Source organism: Onychomys torridus, unplaced genomic scaffold (genome assembly GCF_903995425.1).
Source record: "Onychomys torridus unplaced genomic scaffold, mOncTor1.1, whole genome shotgun sequence".
NCBI lineage: Eukaryota > Metazoa > Chordata > Mammalia > Rodentia > Cricetidae > Onychomys > Onychomys torridus.
The window spans coordinates 1-19,616 of record NW_023411328.1 but is presented as its reverse complement, the minus strand read 5'-3'; the positions used below and the strand labels follow the sequence as shown (position 1 = coordinate 19,616).

At 44.5% G+C, this 19,616-nt stretch overlaps 1 pseudogene; it reads right to left on the bottom strand.

Moving 5' to 3' along the window:
• Positions 1-3,011: 3,011 nt before the first annotated feature.
• Positions 3,012-14,384, bottom strand: LOC118575101 (annotated as a pseudogene).
• Positions 14,385-19,616: the final 5,232 nt, after the last annotated feature.

Sequence of the window (19,616 nt, the reverse complement as noted above, 5' to 3'; positions counted from 1 at the left end):
TCAAACTTGTAAAGTTGCTCCTCCAAGTTCCTGACTGCAAGGAACCTGTGCTTCCCTACCCTTCAGCCATCTGCTTTGAAAGGAGATGCTAATGTACTTTGGAGCTGTGTGCAAAAAAATTTTGAAGGTAATTGATTTATTCCACTTTAGATACAGTGTAAGAACAGTGGTTTGATCTCTAGGTAATGCTCTGAAATATTAAACCATAGGGACAAAAAGAAAAAGAACATCATTATGAATCACAGACTTGCTCCAATGTTGCTTTTAAAAAGGAGAAGAACAACAACAACAACAACAAAGCAATAAAGTACTCTGAGAAAGTGTTTGTTGTCCTCAAGAGTAGGTTGTTATTTCATGTGGAAAAGAGAATATTGAAAAAACAAATCAGGGTCCATCAGGAAGAGTTGGAGGCCGGAGACCTTTTCAGACCATGTAGAATGTAACTGCAGGGCTTTCTTCCCTATCAGAAGCCTCTGACTGCCAGAGACACACGTTTGTCTCTTCACACAGAGGCGCCACCAGCGGTAACCCTGGGCCTTACAGACACCCCCAGAGCTATGGAGGGTTACAGTGGGGTGGAAGGGGAAGCAGAGAATGCAAACAAAAAGAACAAGAGCACTTGACTTGCTGCTCTTGCAAAGGACCTGGGTTCAATTCCCAGCACCCACATGGTGGTTCACGACTAACTCCCAAGCACTCATGTGGTGCAAATCCATACACATAAAATACATCCTAAAAATAAAAATAATAAAAAAAGAAGTGAAAGAGAGTTGGAGAAGGGTGAGGATTTCCTTGGTAAGACTAGGGAAGCAGAGTGGAAAGAATCTCCAATAAGATGAGGACACGTTCTGGACAGGAGAGAAGTGGGTTGGAGAGGCAGGCGGGGGCTGAGCTCAGCAAATGCACAGCACAGATTGGGGAAGGCAGGTGACCCCCACTCACCCCAGCCTGAGCTCAAAGGCACTAGTGTCTTCACCGAGCAAGAAATGAAGGACGTGTAGAGGCAGGTGATGGGCCTGGTTTTCAACCAGGATGGGGATGTTATAAAATATAGCTTTGTAGATAAGTTGGCAACTTCCTGTGGTTTTGTGTTGTTTATCAAGTGTTTATATTTCTCAGATCAATTATAGGCTTTTAGAGAGCAAAGATTCAAACATTTTCTATACCCATAACTCGTTCAATAAATGCCTTTATTTATTTATAGCTTTAGTGGGGATGATATAAAACAAGTCTTTTCTTGCGCCACTGGTTAGTTGGGAACTCAGGTTTCCAGCTCGGGGAGAGAGTTGAATCACCAAACCACAAACATTCTGTCCCATGAAAATATTTATTTTGTTGAACAGGATTGTAAATGAGGGAGTGTTATCTCCTCGGTAGAATGGGGACTGTGAGTCAACCATCTGCACATACAGTGGAGTCTTAGTTCTAAACTGAAGATAAGGCAGGGACTTTTACAATGTGTGTAAAAATCAGCGCAAGCTAGCAGAACAAGTTTGTTTTCATTTTCCTTGCTAAAATATTTCCACATGGGTTTTGTAATAAATATGTTTAAATATAGCCAATAATAGAAAAATAAAATAATTTTTTTGAGATAGATATTGTGTAGTCCAGGCTAGCCGTGAGCTCACTCTGTCGCTGAGGCTGGATTTGAATGCCTGATCTTGCCGCTACCTCCCAGGTGCTAGAATTGTAGGCATATGCCACCACCTTTGCCTTAAACTTGGTAATATCAGGCATATGAAAATACTTCCAGAATAAGAAATTGATAACATTAGAAAGGAAATAAGTTGCATTACTATTTTTCATTTGACATATTGTTTAATGTTGATGACTACATTGGCATTTCCTAGCTGCAGAGATTAATTTTCACTGACAAGAGTAAAAATAATTTTAGTTGCGAAGCTGATTTCCTGTAAAAGAAGAAAGCATTTAGGCTCCCTTTGGCAGAAATACTTCAAGTGAAGTCTTTTCCTCTTGTCACCAAATCAAAGGAAGGAGAAGAGCTGGAAGCTGGAGAGCCGGTCAGTGTTTAAGAGCAAGGGCTCTTGCAGAGGCCTGAGCTGGGCTCCACCCATGCTGGCCACTCCTCACAGCCTGTAAACTCCCTAGCACCCTTGCTGGCCACTCACAACTGCCTGTAACTCCAGTTACACACACACACACACACACACACACACACACACACACACACACACACACACGCACTTAAGTTAAAAACATTAAAGAAAGGAAGGAAATAGTTACTCTAAAACATCAGGATGTAATTTTACAAATTGCCGCTGTCTTTAGTCTTCAGTCCTGCTGACAGACACTGACTTTTAGTTCAGCAATTTGTCCGTACTTACTAAGCGCCACCATGCTAGCACAATACCCTACATTTCTACTTCTAGAAAACGATTCAGAGGAAATCATTGAGGAACACTTGGCTTATCTTCAGTGGTGCCTATGGCCGCACCGTTTCTTACCACAAAATCTGCGGACAGCTAAACCCATGTAGGCAGTCATGATGCACCTCCGTGTTACAGCATGCCATTTCCCCTTTAAGACACAGCAGGGCGCTTCTGATGCAATGGCAGACAAGAAGACATGCAAGGACCTGCCAAGGTAACGTCGCCGGAAACACAGTGGGGGCAATACACGGCATTGGTGTCATCTCCCACTCACGGAATCACGAGGTTTATAGTCTCTATTTTCCAAAATCGCCATATGCCCTGTCTTAACCAGAAAAAGCGGCCAATAAAAGTGTTTGAAAACTCCTAATGGTCTCCTCTGGGAAGTTTAAATAAGGATTTTTCAGTAGCAACCACAGAAGGTACAATCCTGGGAAAGAATAGAACTTGTCATGTAAGCCAATAAACTATTTTTTGAAAGGCTCTACATTTTATTACTGGACAAACCACTTCCCTAACTTAAACATGACTGAGTCTCGAGATAAAAATGTTGAACTCCACGTGGTAGGATTGATTGATGAACACAATTCAGTATAAACAGTCTGGCCACTGTGTGAATCCCTACAGACCCAGCTTTGTTCTCCTCCAGTGTCTTCTCTCAAAGTTACACCTGATTTTGTTACCAGTTTTCATCTGAATCCACTGAAAAACAGGTCAGTGTTCCTTTTGTTTCTTGGCCAGGAATCGCTTGATTCTGAAAGTCTTGTGAGAAGACTAGAAACCGGGTCAAGTGGACGTGCACGCCAGAGGAGGAAGCGGAAGAGCACTAATAAACTATTGACACAGGTTTTTCCTACCAATCTCAACTGCCTTTTCTCTATTCCTAAGGCTGATAGTTCCCAACCTAAATCAAGGACTGCTCCAGATTACTGTCAGTGATTTCACAAGAGTCTGTTCTTGGATGATTTCCAAGATAGCATCTGTTATAAAAACAGGACTCAGAGGGACTATCTATCCCCTGTGTGAGGTAACCACCATCTGTCCAGATGTTTGCTGGAGAGTTAAGCAGCAATCATTTCAAGTAATTGCGTGGTTCTGGCAGCTAGACTGAGGTTTGGAGAACACAGAAAATTGACAGAATTACTGGTTATTTATTTGTGTGTGTGTGCTTGTGTGTGACATGCACATAGCTGTGCACATGTGTGCAAGTGCCCTTAGAGGCCAGAAGAGGGCACTGGATCCTCTGGGGCTGGAGTTATAGGTTGTGACCTGCTCAACACAGGTGCTGGGAACCAGGGGTCTTCCGCAAGAGCAAGCCCTCTTAAGCACTGAGCCACTCTCTGACCCTTCATTTTTGTAAGGGGAGTTTCCAGGGACCACCACTGCCACAATGGCCATTATAATACAAAAGTGTCTACGGCTGCTTCGACGCTTGGATGGCAGAATTGAGCAGTTTTGATGACATCTAAGATGTTTACTACTGGCTCTTTACAGAAAGACTTTGCTGGCCTCTAGTTTAGATTATAAGTTCCTGCAAGCCTTCTTGGTTCATGTCTTTCTGCACTTCTGTAGCTTTTATTGAACAGGAATAAGCACTTCTAAGACTCTAGTAAATCCATCAAGCAAGTATAATGCATCATAAATTCAAGTTTACCCACATTTGGATACACAAAAACAAACAAAAATGGCTCATTTTTAGTAATTTTTAAATTTGCTGAAATTTTCTTGAATGTTAGAGCCACCCTTTATGATGTTCTATATAATCAAACCACCAGAGATCAAGGAACCCATTCTGTCCTAGTCAGGGCCTCCATGGCTGTGATAAAATACCATGACCAAAAGCAGCTTGGGTAGGAAAGGATTTATTTCAGCTTATAACTCTTAGGTCACATTCCATCACCAAGGGAAGTCAGGACAAGAACTCAAGGCAGGAACCCAGAGGCAGGAACCCGGAGGCAGGAACGGAAGCAGAGGCCATGGAGGAGTGCTATTTCCTGGCTTGCTTGGCCTGATTTCTTATATATCCCAGGACCACCTGTGCAGAGGTGGCACCACCACAGTTGATTGGGCCCTCCCACATCAATCACTAATCAAGACAACACCCCAAAGGTCTACCTACAGCCAATCTGATGGAAGCATTTTATTAATTAAGATATCCTCTTCATGGGCTGGGTGATGGTGGCACACACTTTTAATCCCAGCATTCAGGAGGTAGAGGCAGGCAGATCTCTGTGAGTCACTACATAGAACCCTGTCTCAAAAATCCAAACCAAACGAAAACAAGAAAACACCCAACAAACAAAATTTCTGAAGTAGGCAAAATCATACCAGGAAGTGTGAGAAAACTCTTTGAATCAACAGTGATTCATCTTCCAACGAATCTAGGTTATAAGGCATAATTAAGAGACTATGTTGGGTACATGTTTCACTTTCCAAGAGCACAAGAGAAGAGAAGCATGTAGGAGATAGCAATGCTCTCGATCTTGCTAGAATAAACATACCGGTCCAGTCCTATAAAGTAGGGAGGGCCCACAAGCATTCAGTTGCCTAAACAAACAACATCAATAAACTCCTCCATGCCAACACACCTGGTGGGTGGCAGATTTTGGCATCTGCTGACATCTAGTTCTCTAAGCCACTATGGACCCATGACAGCTTTTGACCTAGAGCTAGAGAATCTGGTGCTTCAGGGTACAGATGAGTTCCTTTCCCAGTTTCTCAGGGAAATCCCCATCACATAAGGACTGAAAGAGGCCAGGTGGTGGTGGCACATGCCTTTAATCCCAGTGCTTGGGAGGCAGAGGCAGGTGGATCTCTGAGTTCAAGGCCAGCCTGGTCTACAGAGTGAGATCCAGGATAGTCAGGGCTACACAGAGAAATCTGGACTCCAAAAAGCAAAAAAACAAAACCAGAAAGGACTGAAAGTGATGCAGATCAAGACAAGCTTTGAAACAGTGTGGCCATTCCTGAGCAGCTGGTGCTCCCTCTCAGTATAACCTAACCAGCTCTGGGTGGAACGTGTGAATCTAGCTGAGAATTTGAAATTGGAACTACTAGGTTCTTTTGGTTTTTCGAGACAGGGTTTCTCTGTGTGACAGCCCTGACTATCCTGGAACTCTTTGTAGACCAGGCTAGCCTCTAACTCACAGAGATCCTCCTGTCTCTGCCTCCCGAGTGCTGCTGTTAAAGATGTGCACCACTATGCCTGGCAGAACTACCAGTCTTAACTAGCCCCATGAATGTGAAGGGTTAACATCTTTGAGCCTCTGTGAATTCATCTGCAAAATGAGGTGATTTGGCAGGCAGTGAGACATTCTTTCTGGGAAGTGTGCCTCCTCAGAGTGCCATCCACATGTTGCCTTTCAAATTGTTATTCAGGAAATGCCACCTGTCACCCAGGTGTACTAGAATAGCTGTTATTTATTGAGGACCTACAGGGTGCCAGCATGAGAGCATACACTTTGTTAACAGTTCCTGACTGAATTCCCTTTTTATACTCCGATATTACCTTGGACAAGGAAACCGGGGCTTAGAGAAGTTACATAACTAGCGAAGACACCCAGTGACTGGCCTGGAACGCTCTGAAATTCACATGCTTGTGCTGTTATATTCCACCCTTGCGTTGGTTGAGAAAAAATGTAAATTTGGAAGACAGTGTTGCTTTTGAAAGAAAACCCCACTTTGAAGATCTGAAACCCTTGATCCTGAAAGGGAAATAGATTTCTGTTCTATTTTGTTAAATATCAAATCTGCATATTTATCTATCTAGACTTGTCATTAGATGCATCTTTGGGAGACTCTTCCTGAAGTCTAGCTTCCAGTTCCACATGTGGGTAGCCAGCAGGCTCCATGTTCTGTCAGCCTCATGGTCTCTCAAGCACAATGTCTTCTCAAGACTGCACTGAGTGAATTAAGCCAAGTAATGCCCAGGAACCCTTTCAGGCTTAGGTCTGGTGTCTTTTGTACACTGGTGTGTGTCCATAATCTGCTATGCAGTCTAATGTTAGAGGGGTGGGGCTTACCCAGAAGGCCTTTCCTTACCCAGAAGGCCTTTCCCTACAATTTAGCAGCTGAACTAAAGGAATACCACGTGCTTATTGTAATTAGTTGGTGTATTAAATTTTGTCTCTCTCTGTAAATTTATGAACCCTTCTATCCAGTGCCTCAAACTCAGAGCACATGGAGTTGCCTTTTTAGCTTTCTTTTCTATCAATAAGGTTTAGGAGAAAGCGGTAATGATATTTCTTTAGACAACAGAGGGCAGTATAGCATCAGTTTATATATAGCACATTAGTTTCTAGTGTAAGAATGAGTGGTTCTCAATGTTCCTAATTCCGCAACCCTCTAAATACAGTGGTGGTGACCATGTGGTGATGACCCCCAACTATAAAATTACTATTGTTGCTACTTAATAACTGTAATTTTGCTACTGTTATGAACTGAAATGTAAATATATGAGATGCAGGATATCTGATGTGACCCCCCCAAAGGGTTCACGACCCACAAGTTGAGAACCCCTGGTAGAGTCACTCACCCTTTCTGCTTTAATTATTTGACATGTATGTTACCTCTGAAGCAATAACTACAGGACAAAGAAGTTTCCATAGCTTGTGTTATACTGACTATACATATTCAAGTTCTTGAGGAGCAAGTTGGTGAGGTAGAGCAATATTAGGAAAACGTGAGGCAGATTTGTAGAAAGCAAAAAGAGCCTCAAGGCTCAGGGCCACCAGGGTCTTCAGAGGAGACCAGCACTGTAAATTTTTAAAACAGTACAACATTTTCTTTTTCTTTTTCTTTTTAAAAAATGGATTCTTTGGAAATTGTATGCATGTATCCAGTCTATCTTGACCATATTCACCTTGGCCCCCCTCCCCCTCCCCCCAACTCTCCCTGCACCTCCATACATCTTCCTCCCAACTTGGTGTTTTCATTTTGTGGTAACTTACTGAGTCCAGTTGATTCTGCCCAAAGCTGTGGGGTTAGCCACTGGGACATGGGTCACCTGTCAATGGTCACCCTCCCCCAACGAAAAGTGATCCTCTCCCCAGCTCTCACTCAGCCAGAACTGGGGCTTCAGGAGCCCCTCCTTCCTCCATGCTGGAATTTTTTAAGTGTCTTGATCTTGTGCTGGTAACCACAGCTGCTAGGAGTTCCTGGGGGTAACAGCCTTGTCGATGTAGATGGTCTGTCTCTGGCTGAGCAGTCATGGTCACTCATCTCAGCTCTTTGAACAGTCTCTGCGCTTACCACCCACCCATTTCAACACAAAGCTGCACAAGCCTGTCTGCTCCAGGAGCTAGGAGAACAGTGGAAGTGGGGCCCATGGGCCGAGGATTGAGGGCCCTGACCTGTCTACTGAGCTGTCTTCTCTTTCTTGTTTTTGTTGTTGTTGTTGTTGTTCAAGACAAGGTTTCTCTGTCCTGGAACTGGCTTTGTAAACCAGTTTGGCCTCGAACTCACGGAGATCCACCTGCCTCTCTCTGCCTCCTAAGTGCTGGGATTGAGACCTGTGCCACCATCACCCAAACCTGTCTTCTTTTTCTTAAAGAGCCCAGCACTCCATTTTAAGTAAGCTTCAGGCTTCCCAAGACTGAGTTTTCTCTAAGGATAGGCATGAGGCTCTTTAACTAAAGAGGACATGTTAGCAAGGATACAACCTGGCTGTTATTTATAACAGAATAGTGCTAAGCAAATCAGTTGCAGGGAGACGGTCAATCTGGATTTTGAGAGTTAAATAAAAGGAAACAGGAAGGATAAATAAACCAGCAAATGACCGACCCACTTTTTACAAATGAGTCTGAGTAAATTCAAGTACTTGCCAAATATTTATTATGGCAGAGTAATGCCTGTCCCATAAAAGGGATACAGGAAAGATTTTAAGCCCAGTGAGGTGAAGTACACAGAGCCAGATAGAGTGCTGTGAGTTCAAGGCCAGCCTGCTCTACATAGTGAGTTCCAGACCAGCCAAGGCTTTCATAGAGAGACTCTGTCTCAAGAAAAGAAAGAAAAAGAAAAAAAGGAAGGAAGAGAGAGAGAAGAAAAGAAAGAAAATAGAAATAATTATAATTAGCAAATTAATAAATATGTTCTTCTAAGACTCCATTGTAAGATGGCAGTTTCTGAGGACTTGACTTTATTAATCAAAAAAATTGTTGACCAGTAATGACTTTTATTTTTCTAATAGTTTTTTTTGAGATTATAATTATATCATTTCCCTTTCCCTTTCTTCCCTCTAAATGCCCACACATGCCCTCCCTTACTTTATCGAATGCCCTCTTTTAACTGATGTGTGTGTGTGTGTGTGTGTATTCATTCCTAAATACAATTTGCTCAAGCCATTATAATATTACTTGTGTGTGTGTTTTCAGCAATGACTATTTTCAAATGAAACTACTTACACATCTCCAAATCCTGAATTTCTCATCAGGAAATCACACTCAGCCTTTTTTGTCACTCCTCTGGCCTACTTGTTAGGAATGAAACAAAAATTTACTCCCTTACACATGAACATATGCAACTTTCCAACTGGTCTTTGCTGTTGCAAACATCTCATCAAGGCTGGCTTTTAGGCAAGGGATTTGCCAGTGTCTAGCTACAGGCTGTTCCTCAGAACTGTGACTGTTACAGCCCTAGGTCTCACAGACCCTCAGTATCCTAGAGGTCGGGTATGGGTTTGCTCCTTTTTATGTACGTTGATACCTGACATGGCTAGAAATATAAAGAGTTATAAAGTTAACTCAGAATCTACAGAACCCCCACCCTAACTCTGAGCATTTTCTTTCTGTGCAAAACATTGTGTGGGTTATATTTTAAGGCATTACTCTACAGTCTGGGGACTGTGGGTCTGTTTGTCTATCTGTCTGCTTTTGTTTGTTTGTTTTGGGGTTTTTGTTGTTGTTATTGTTTTGTTTTTGAGAGAATGTCTCACTTTGTAGCTCTGGCTGTCCTAGAACTCACAGAGATCCTCCTGCCCCTGCCTCCTAAGTGATGGGATTCAAGGTGTAGGTATTTTAGGAGAAACACTTATCCAATAAATCTGCTGTGTTTAGGAGTTCTGGGGCTGTGGTGATTAGAGGAAGTGGGAAGCAGTAAGGACAGTGGAAGCATCCGGGTTGTGTGAAAGGCTGCCCTGGGGCTAAGCCTGTCTTGTGACCAGCTCTCAGTCCACACATCGTGTGGCCTCTCCTCACCCCTCACCTAAATCTGGGAGGAGAATCCGAGAGGATGCCTTGTGTGGCCAGGTGCACAGCCACACTGCTGGGATCTGGGTCACAGGGAAAGGGAAGTCACCAGCACCTCAATCTTGCCTCCCTCAAAGGCAGGCCTGAAGTTATGGGTGTGCCACAAACGGCGTTTCCTGTTTCAGTCTAGCACTAAAGCAAGGCCCTTCCCTGGAACTGCCTAGCATAGTTCTCTCCTTCACTGGCCTCTGATAAGAAACCTGCCCAGGGACTATGTGTATCTTGAATGTCTGGCTGTCTGTGTGCCTGAGGAGGCCGGAAGAGGATATAGGATCCCCTAGAGCCAGAGTTATGGTTGTGAGCCACCTGATGTGAGTCCTAAAAGCTGGGCTCCAGTCCTCTGAAACAGCAGCAAGCATTCTTCACTGCTGAACCATCTCTCCAGCCCCAGGGATTTTTACTTTGTGTAGTCTGTGCCATTTGGAATCGTGATTAGAGACTGCTAAGCCCTGGGACCTCCTCATCCCTGAGCTTCCCTCTTAAGTCGCTCACTTTACCTGAGACGTGACCTATCTACACAGGTCGTTTTAGGGACTGGGATTTAGTTTAGTGTGAGAACTTGTACCTAGCATGAGTGAAGCTCCAGGTTCACTCACTACTACTCAAAATAAACAGAAAGCCATCTAGGTATGTAAGTACTTCATCTCAACCAGTCTTTCAGTTCAAGGTGTCTGCACAGCAGGAGTCTATGTTTAGTCACTATTGATCGAAGGAATAAAAATAACACACAACAAAACAAAAAGTCTAAGACAGGAAGCAGAGTGGACAGCATGTTGTAGCTTTTACAAAAGACACCAGGATAGAACATACATGTATCTGTCCAGTACATTGAATATAGAGATATACATTGAAAGCTAGTAATGCTGGTGTGAAGATACACTCTAGAACTTGGGAGACTGAGGCAGGAGGATTGTAAATTCCAAACTAGCCTGTTCTACATGGGGAGATGCAAAGTCTCTAATTAATTAATTAGCACTGGAAATAATTAGCTGTGAAGGAGTCGGGTGGGAAATGAACAGGTATGAGACACAAGCTTTTGATGGTGTGCTTGCATTTCTGTCCTGGAGCTATGTGAAAATATTGTTTAATCAAACATTTTTTGAAGAAGAAGAAATGACTTAAGCATTATTGTGATGAAAAGTAAGACAGGAATGTATTCCTGATTGCCCAGACTCTCTGATTCGCTATGAACTATAATAGTCTTGCCTGCATTGTTTGAGATAGTCTGCTTGGTCCCAGGTTTCCTTTCCAGGCCAGTCTCTTGCCTTTGGACACTTCTTCTCATGCCCAAGCATCCCCACTTTCATATACTTGTAGACAAGATGTTCATCGATGGCCTCTGCCCAGGAAAACTGGTCATTTTCCCCCTTGTGCTGCCAGTTACCTTAAGTGTGCTCTGGAGTCAGCCTTTACTGGGCTGTCAGTAAGCCCTCTTGCTTGTCAGGAGACTCTAAGGACCACTGATGGTTTATAGTGATTGTCAACTCAGCAGGATCTGGAACGGCCCTGGAGACAAATCTCCAGGCATGCCTGTGAAGGACTCTCTAGATTAGGTTAGATGAGGTGGGAAGACTCCCCTTAACTGCAGTGGGACCAGCACCCTCAGTCCCTGCCATGTGATGGACTATGAGCAAGATAAACCCTTCTCCCCTAAGCTGCTTCTGTCAGGTACATTTGAAGGTGTTAGGGTCTCCAGGATGTAACAGGAAAGCCCAGTGAGGGATTTGTTTTCTTTTCTTCCTAAGTATATGCTGTCTCTCCCTTTGAAGTAGCCACTGTGGGTGTTGTTTATTTACATATGTATAAATAAACACCTATACAAATACAAATGTAAGCCAGTCCATTTCCTGTATTCTGCCAAGCTAGAAGGCTTTGTCTGTAAGAGGGTGTGGTTTGTTCGTTTTTTTTTGTTTTGTTTTTTGTTTTTCAACAACACGGTAGCATATTTATCATTTCTCTTCTAAATATTCTATGTTCTTGTGGCAAAAGAAATGTCCAAACAATGAAATATACAAAACAAAGGCTTAAGGCTCTCTCGACCTTGACAGGTAATTGGCCTGGTTTGTATCTCTTACTACTTATTCTAGGAACAGAAAGTTCAAGAACCACATACAATTCTCCATCTTATTTGTTCTTTTCTTGTCTCTCCCCAGCAGTGTCACCTGTAGTCTAGTCTAACCTGGAACTTATTACATAGCTTGAGGTTGACCTTGACAACTTGTTTTTTCTTAACTAAATAATCTTGGTTGGGGTGGGGGATTTAGCTCAGTGATACAATGCTTGCCTAGCAAGCACAAGGCCCTGGGTTCAGTCCTCAGCTCTGAAAAAAAAAATCTTGGTTATCCTTTTTCCAAGTCTCTGTACCACTATGCCCTTTGTGATAGGGAGTCTTCTTCATGTGTGATATGATGGGTAGACCAGCATACTTCTGTCTTCTACTTTTTATCTTTTTGGGTTTTCTGTTTGTTTGTTTGTTTTTGTTGGTTCTATGCGCTAAATTCTCTTAGAAATAGAATTGCTAAATTAAAAGCATTTGTGTTTTGGAATATATTCTCTCAGACTGGTCATAAAAAGGGATTTACCAGCTAATACTCCAGTAGTGAATGTACCTGTTTTCTCTCTCTTCATATGATGTGTGTAGCCAATCTTTCTAAGTCTTGCCAGTCTGTTGATATTGTGTTATTTAAATTTGCAATCTTCAATTCAATGAGGTTGAAAGTCAGAAACGGCTAAGGCAGGAGGATTGTCGTGAGTTCCAGGCCAATCTGGGCTACAGAATAAGACCACATCTCAAAATAGAAAAGCAAATCAATAAAAAAATTTTAAAAAGGAATGAACCTGAGATTTTTTTTTTTTAATTTTTTTCGGTGGCGGGGGCTCATTTTATATTTTTGCAATGAATTCTCTTTTCCTGTTCTTTCTTTGGGTTTTTACTGGCTTGTTAATATGGAGAGACACTGTGACAATCCATGATGCTTTGCAGTGACAAAAGTTTTTGTTTGTTTTTTTCTTTTCTTGAGATAGGCTTTCTCTCTATGTAGCCCTGGCTGTCCAGGAACTTGCTGTTAGACCAGGCTAGCCTCACAGATCCACTTGCTCTACCCCTGGAATACTGGGATTAAAGACTTGTGCTACCACGTCCAGCCTTGATAAAAATTTTTATATGAAATATTTTTTTATCTTCTGTGGCATCATTTCCTCCCTCTTCCTCTCCCTCTCCTCCTCCTCCTCCTCTCCTTCCTTCCCCTCTCTATCCTTAGAGGAACTGTCAGGCAAATGTCAGGCAGTTGTGAGACTTGCAATTATTGGCGTGGAAGTTGACGACCCTCAGTGTCCTTCAGCTCTGCACATTCTCCCTCTCTAAATACAGAGAGGGAGACAAAAGTCCATTTCTTGCATATGACACAAAAACTTTCCAAGGCTTAACAGTCGGTGTCTGAAGACATTTAAGAGGGGTCCTCTGGATGCTGCAACCAGCTTCAGGGGAGACAGGCCTCCTCCTTTCTGGGAGCATTGAGTGGTGACTGTCCTGACCAGCATGCCTGCTCTAAGAACTCACCAGTGGTCCAAAACCACAGGGACAATGCAAAGCTCGGCACAGTGGTAATTACTGTTATTGTTCTGACATCCTGACATGTCAAGCTGAATTCCTACCAGCAAATGCAATAGGGGAGAAAATTAAAGCTGTGGTGACATCATGCCTACAATTAAGAGGCATCACGGCCAGTGATGCTCACTTGTTTTCCCGAGGCCGCCCAGAGAGGATCGCTCTCATTTGGAGAGATGACACCGTTGAGCCTGGCCTTCTTTTGAATGGAGGCAGGGTCTCTCCTAGTCTCAGCAGAGTGTTTGTTTTGACCAAAAGTCCCTCTGTGGGAGCTGTGTCCTCACTCTGGGACTGTGGGGAGACTACCTGGCGGCATATGTGGCCCTGGTGCTGCTCCCATTCCGTAGCACTTACTGTTCCCTCTTGGAGCAAATCTGAAGGTTGATCCACTCCAGCACCTCAATGGGGGGTCGAACTTGCTGTGGCTGCGGATGTGGATGCGGCAGGTGTGATGGGTGTGCTAACAATCCTAACAATGGAAGCAGGAGTGTGGACTCTTGAAACAGGGGTCTTGACTCCCGGAACAGATGTGAAAATTCCAGAAGCAGGTACTATGACCGGGACCTTGAGATGAGTCCTTACTGAGTCTTCTGTGGCACTGGTGTTCTTGTTTTGTTTACGGCATCTCTCAAAATGTGTGCAAATATGAAGCAGGTGAGTGGGAGCCAGCATTCATTGCTATTGTGGGTTGCTAAACATTTTAGTCTTGCATCAATATCCAGATCAGTACAATTAAAATACACATTCTTCTCTCCCTCCTCTGCTCCTCTCTTCCCCTTGCCTTATGTTAATTTTTCTTCTAATTGGATATAGTTTAGTTAGTGAAGTAACTACCACTGAAGCTCATTACTACAGGGTATTGTTCTCTGAGCCTCCGCCCTCTCTCTGTGAAGTTTTTCAGAAACTTTTGTTAGAAAAATATAAATAGAACTTACTTCCTATTTTCTCTAAAGCTATTTTCCTTTGTGATGAGCTCATCTGCAGAGTACTAAAGTCTTATTGGAGGTATATAATAATAAATCATAAATGTGCTTGGAGAGTAGTGGGGTGGAGACACAGCACAATTGGTAGAATGCTTGCCTGAAATGCACAAGGGTCTGGGTTCAATCCCCAGCTCTGCATAACCTTGGCATGGCGGCACATGCCCGTAATACCAACACTTGGATGGAAGCAGGAATTCAAGGTCAGAGTGCAGAGTGAGTTTGAGGCCAGCTTGGGACAGCAGAGACACTGTCTAAAAAATATATCAAGATGCTTTGAGAAGTGGCTTCTGAGAAAAGTGGGTGATAAATTTCAGATTCTGATTCTGTTGTTTGCAGGGCTGGGGATCAATCCCAGGGCCTCCCTTGTTGGTGTGAGGCAAGAGCTCTGCCATTGAGCTCTATCTGTTGTCTCTGTTTTCAGGTTCTAATCCTCAGCTCAAAGTTGCCTTTCGGGTACCACATCTCACCAGCTGGAAGATGGAGAGATGGCTCTCTCTCTTTGCCTCGGTGGTTTCCCCCTTATCCCCACCCCCTGTGTGTGGGACCTGTGCTGATCTGTAAAGCACAGAGGCTGTCACCAGCAGCCTGCACTCAGCTTTGATACTCATTCATTTCTTCTCCACCTGTGATCCTATATAGACATTTGCTTTATTCTGTGCCTGGGAACTTTGAAGCTGTTGGCTGGAATGCATAAAATGTGTGTCTGCCTTGTTTTGTAATATGCTCTAGGAAAAAGTGTGTCCCATAAACGTTTGATCTATTCTTTTTTTTTTCCTGTCAGAGAGTACTGATCTAAACCATAATTGAATGAAACAGGTAATTTACTTTAAAATGTGTGTATGTTTGTATGCAGACAGGCATAAACACACTTTTGAAACACATCAAAGTGTTGACTGACAGTTCAAGATAGAATAAAGCATTTGATGTTGACCCTTCTCCGACCACATCAGTCAGAGCATCCTTTCAGGTGTGTCCTAGTCTTGGGATGTGGGCCCTTAATCATTATTTATCCCCACAACTGTTGGTCTTACTGTTGTGGCCTCTGAGTACCTCTTCTGCCTCTATGCCAGATGGTCCTTAAAGTTGGAGTTTCTTAGTTTTTTTAAACAGTACCTAGAGAGAAGCCTAAAGTCATTACACATAGTTTTGTGATCTTTGCTAATTATTGGCTAATCAGCAACTCTCTAGAGATTTTTTTTAATGATTTTCAACCAGCAGTTTGGAAGGAATTGTGCAGAAGAACTTGGGAGAAAAGTCAAGGTTGTGGCTGGAAGACACCACCAGGAACACTAACTTAGATGTCCAGAGCCTTGGTGACAACTTATGATTAGGAAAGAACTCTGTGATTATAACTACAGGCAAGCTGGGTAACCTCAGGACAGAGTGATCCCAGGACCCCTGCTCAGCTCACTGAGTGCCGCAGACCACCCAGAGGGAGACCACCACTGCGGGAGAACCAGGGAGAAGGCTCAAGGAGAAGTCAGGAATCGGCGAGGAGAATGACAGACAGACACATGTGTTGATGTGCTGCTGCAATTTTACTTTTGTATAGGCAATGTTTATATACTTTTACAATCAAGGAACTTGGCAGGGGGTTACATCAGGTCATTATTTTTTACAATTACTCAGAGTCAGCAAGAAACAATAACAAGAGACATCCATATCTATTTTTGTGTATCATTTCTGTAGCGGGAGTACATTGTGGCTATTGTCTGAGGGCATGATCTCAGAATTTTGTGAAATCTGTCTCGCGCCAGTGACCACATCTGTGGGGAGCCAAACTCTTGCCAGTCTGGGTTATATTTTACTATCATATGCCCATTTGCTTTCCAAGCCGTTCTTTATAATTTACCCATCTGTTCCCAACTTTATCATAACTTCCTGTATATGGGAGCGGCTCTAGGTAACTTCCACCTTCGGGGGTCCACCTAGGGGCTGTCCTCCAGCTCCCTCCTAAGAAGTACTGTGTATACCCCCCGGGAAGTGTGTGTTGGGGAATTTTCTCTAACTCTTTCTCTCTAGAAGGGTCTGGCATGCTATGTTTATTCCCTCGTAACATTTTAATTTTTTTTACTTTCAGTTTTGGGCTCTCTGGCTGTTTCTGACAAGAGCTCGCGCTGCTCTACTCTAAACAGGAACGACCCCAGAGATGTATTTGAGGAAGTCTTTTGAGGTTCCTTATACACTGGTCTGATAAATGGAGGTGCTCCGGGTACAGGTGACCTGGGTCAGTCATGTTGGTGCTGACCTGTACTGGTTGTGCTGTTAACTGGAGAAGACACAGATAAGACATACAGAGAAAGATCGTGATTAGTGCCAACAAGGACTGTTGTCAAGGCCATTTCGTTCTCCAGGGCTTCCTGGGATCCTCAGGCTGCATGACGATTGCTGATTGTGGGGGAAACCGCTTGAGGCCACGCTCCGGGAAGCTCCTACCTCAACCCTTCAGCTGCTGGGCCCCAGCACAGCGGCATACTTGTTACAGCTACACAGGTGTCACAGCTGTGGGCGTAGCAACTGAGTGAAGGGCTTAGGAGCCTGATAGGGCAGGCTAAGGTGACCCTACTGAGAGCCCTGAGCAACAAGGGATTAAGTGTGCATAACTTTAGAGTGAGAGAGGTGGGGAGATTAGGTCCCTGGTGTTGAAACATCCACTTTACAGTATCTCCCTGTTAATGAGGATGCCACTCACGTTAGGGCCCTCAGGTGTTCTGATGATCTTTGCCTAAAATAACTTAAAAACTAAAAAAGTATTCTTCCTTCAGGAGTTAATGTCTAGACCTGGAGTGGTGGCACACGCCTCTAATACCAGCACTCGGGAGGCAGAGGTGGGAGGCTCTCTGTGAGTTCAAGTCCAGCCTGGTCAACATAGGGAACTCCAGAACAGCCAAGCAAATAAACAAAGAAAAATTAGTTAACTTCTAGCCAGGATTGGGAACACAAGCCTGTAATCCCAGATAACTAATAAACTGAGGCAGGAGGTTCAGAAGTTCAAATGGGCTACAGAGTGAGTTCAAATCCAGCCTCTTCAATTTAGAGATCTTGTCTCTAAATGAATAAGGAAACAGGCCCGGACTGAAATATCAGCACTTACCCAGCATGGGCCCTCAATCCCCAGTTCAGTCCTCATGGGAAAAGGAAGACTTCTAAGAATTTGGGAACTGGGTAATGTTTCACCATAATGTACATGTTAATTAAAAATATTAGATTTATAAATTTTGTACAAAGGGACAATATACATAGTAAACTACAAAAGTAACCTTTTGGAGAGAGCCCTCTTTCAGTTTTTGTTTTATTTTAAAACTAGTAATCCAAATATGTATTCATGTTTCACTTCTGATTAAACACTACGGTATTTGTAAAGGTTCTCTGGGTTTCTGGAGTCTTTTCTGACATTGCTCATGTCCTCATGGAATTTTGTAACATTCCAGTAATTTTTCCAAATTTAGAAATGGTGTTTCTTTCCACTATGAAGTGTCTTCTTTAGAGCAGTGAACTTACATCTTTTAAACAATGAAGTGTACTGGAGGAGATAGGAATGGGGGTGGGGGCTGGGCTGGGGTGAAGGGTGGGGAGGCGGCGGTAGGGGGGAAGACAGGGGAAACCCTCGGCTGATATGTAAAATTAAGTAAAATCATAAAAAAGAATATATACATATATATTTTAAAAGATCATTCCACAAAAGAATGGCCTCAGAATGGCAGCTATCAGGGGACTAGAGACTTGGAAGATGAGAGGAGGGAACAGATCTGTGTGTGGAGAACACGAGTGGGATGCTTGCTGTAGGAGCACCTGCATTGAATCGCAGAGCCAGGGAGGTAGAAGCAGGTGCATCCCTGAGGTTTGCAGGGCAGGACGGGGTGTACCTAAGGATTTCCAGGACACTGCCTCACAAACAGAAGAAAGAAAGGGTGGAGGGGCAGCTGTAGGGAAGAGGAAGAAAGGAGAGAAAAGAAGAAGGAACAGGAAAGACAAATATCGGTTGTTGGTTTTCTGTGCCTAGGGTGGACTGTGTGAGGGGATGTCTGTGGTGTCCGGTCTTCAGAGCCGAGTCTTGAAGAGTCAAGAGTTTTGGGGAGGTTACAGTGTGCTGAGGAGCAGAGCTTATGGCAGAGTGGAACCTCTGGCATGGTGCTGATTGTGTAACACACACTCTTTCCCTCTACTGACTGCCATGGAGGCCTTAGAAGTCCTTTTTGGGCTTGGGTGCTGCCCGCTCCTCCTGCCAGGCTCTCAGCCGTGGCCTCCCCCTGGGGAACACAGGGAGTCCGTAGGTGCTTGGTGAACACAGGTCAAGTGATGAGAGGCATGGGGCATGAGGATGAAGCCTTGCTGAGTTTCAGAGCAGATCCAGCAGTAGGGTCTGGTATTCTTGTTCATCCAGAGGCAAGTCAAGTGTTGGATGAATGCATTCAGAGTGTCCTGGGCCTCCTGTTCAGCCTGGAGTTCTGTCAGCAGTTGATCAACCATGAGCTCGACATCGTCCACTGTAAAGGTGTTGCCTTCGACAAGGCTGGGTTCCCAGTGGCCTTGGTGACATGGTCCAGGGGGCTGTGCTGCTGCTGCAGGTGAGGACACTGGGAAGGAGGCTGTTGGGGAGGGCGGACTGAAAGTCTGGACACCCAAGACTAGTGCAGCAAGCCGGTGGCAACAGGCTGTCTTGGGCATGCTGCTCAATCTCCCAGCTGCATGGAGCTCCTTCCAGGTCCCCAGAGGGCCCAGGTGAAGGCTGTGGGCTCAGAGGAGGTGGTCGCAGAGGCAGCAGCAAGGGAAGCAGCAGCTGGTGCAGTGGAGGTGGCAGCGCCTGTGCCAGTGAGTCTTGACCTTCCAGCTGTGCCCCTGCCACCACCAGGGCGGCGTGTTCTCTGGTTCTGACACCAGATGTGAAGTGTGTCCTCAGGCAAACCGGTCTCTTGGGCGAGATTCATCCTGGCATTATATGTCAGGCGTGGGACATTCTCAAAAGCTTGGAGCAAGATGCTGAACTGTGCAGAGCTGAGTGAAGTGCAAAGGCTGGTTTTAGCCTCCTCGGTGCTGCTTCTTCCACCTGGCACCAGGCTCTTCGGGTAGCTGAATGGACCCTAGCCCGCTTCCTCCAGCCGACCCCTGGGGACCTTGGCGCTCATGCCTTGTGCGATTGCTGTGGTTCTGAAACCACAAGTGGATGTGGGACTCATCAGCCCCATTTCGCTGGCCAGGTCCTGCCTGGCCCTGAAGCTTGAGTAAGGGTCATGGGCAAAAGCTGTCAGCAGGGCCTCCTGCTGCAAGGCACCCCAAACAGTCCTTTTGGCACCAGGATGCCAGGGCCCCAGTGCTGTCCCCCAGATTGCTGCTTGGATCTTCCATCTGGCCTAGGAAGCCTCAAAGGACTCCTTGCCCACTGGCGAAGATC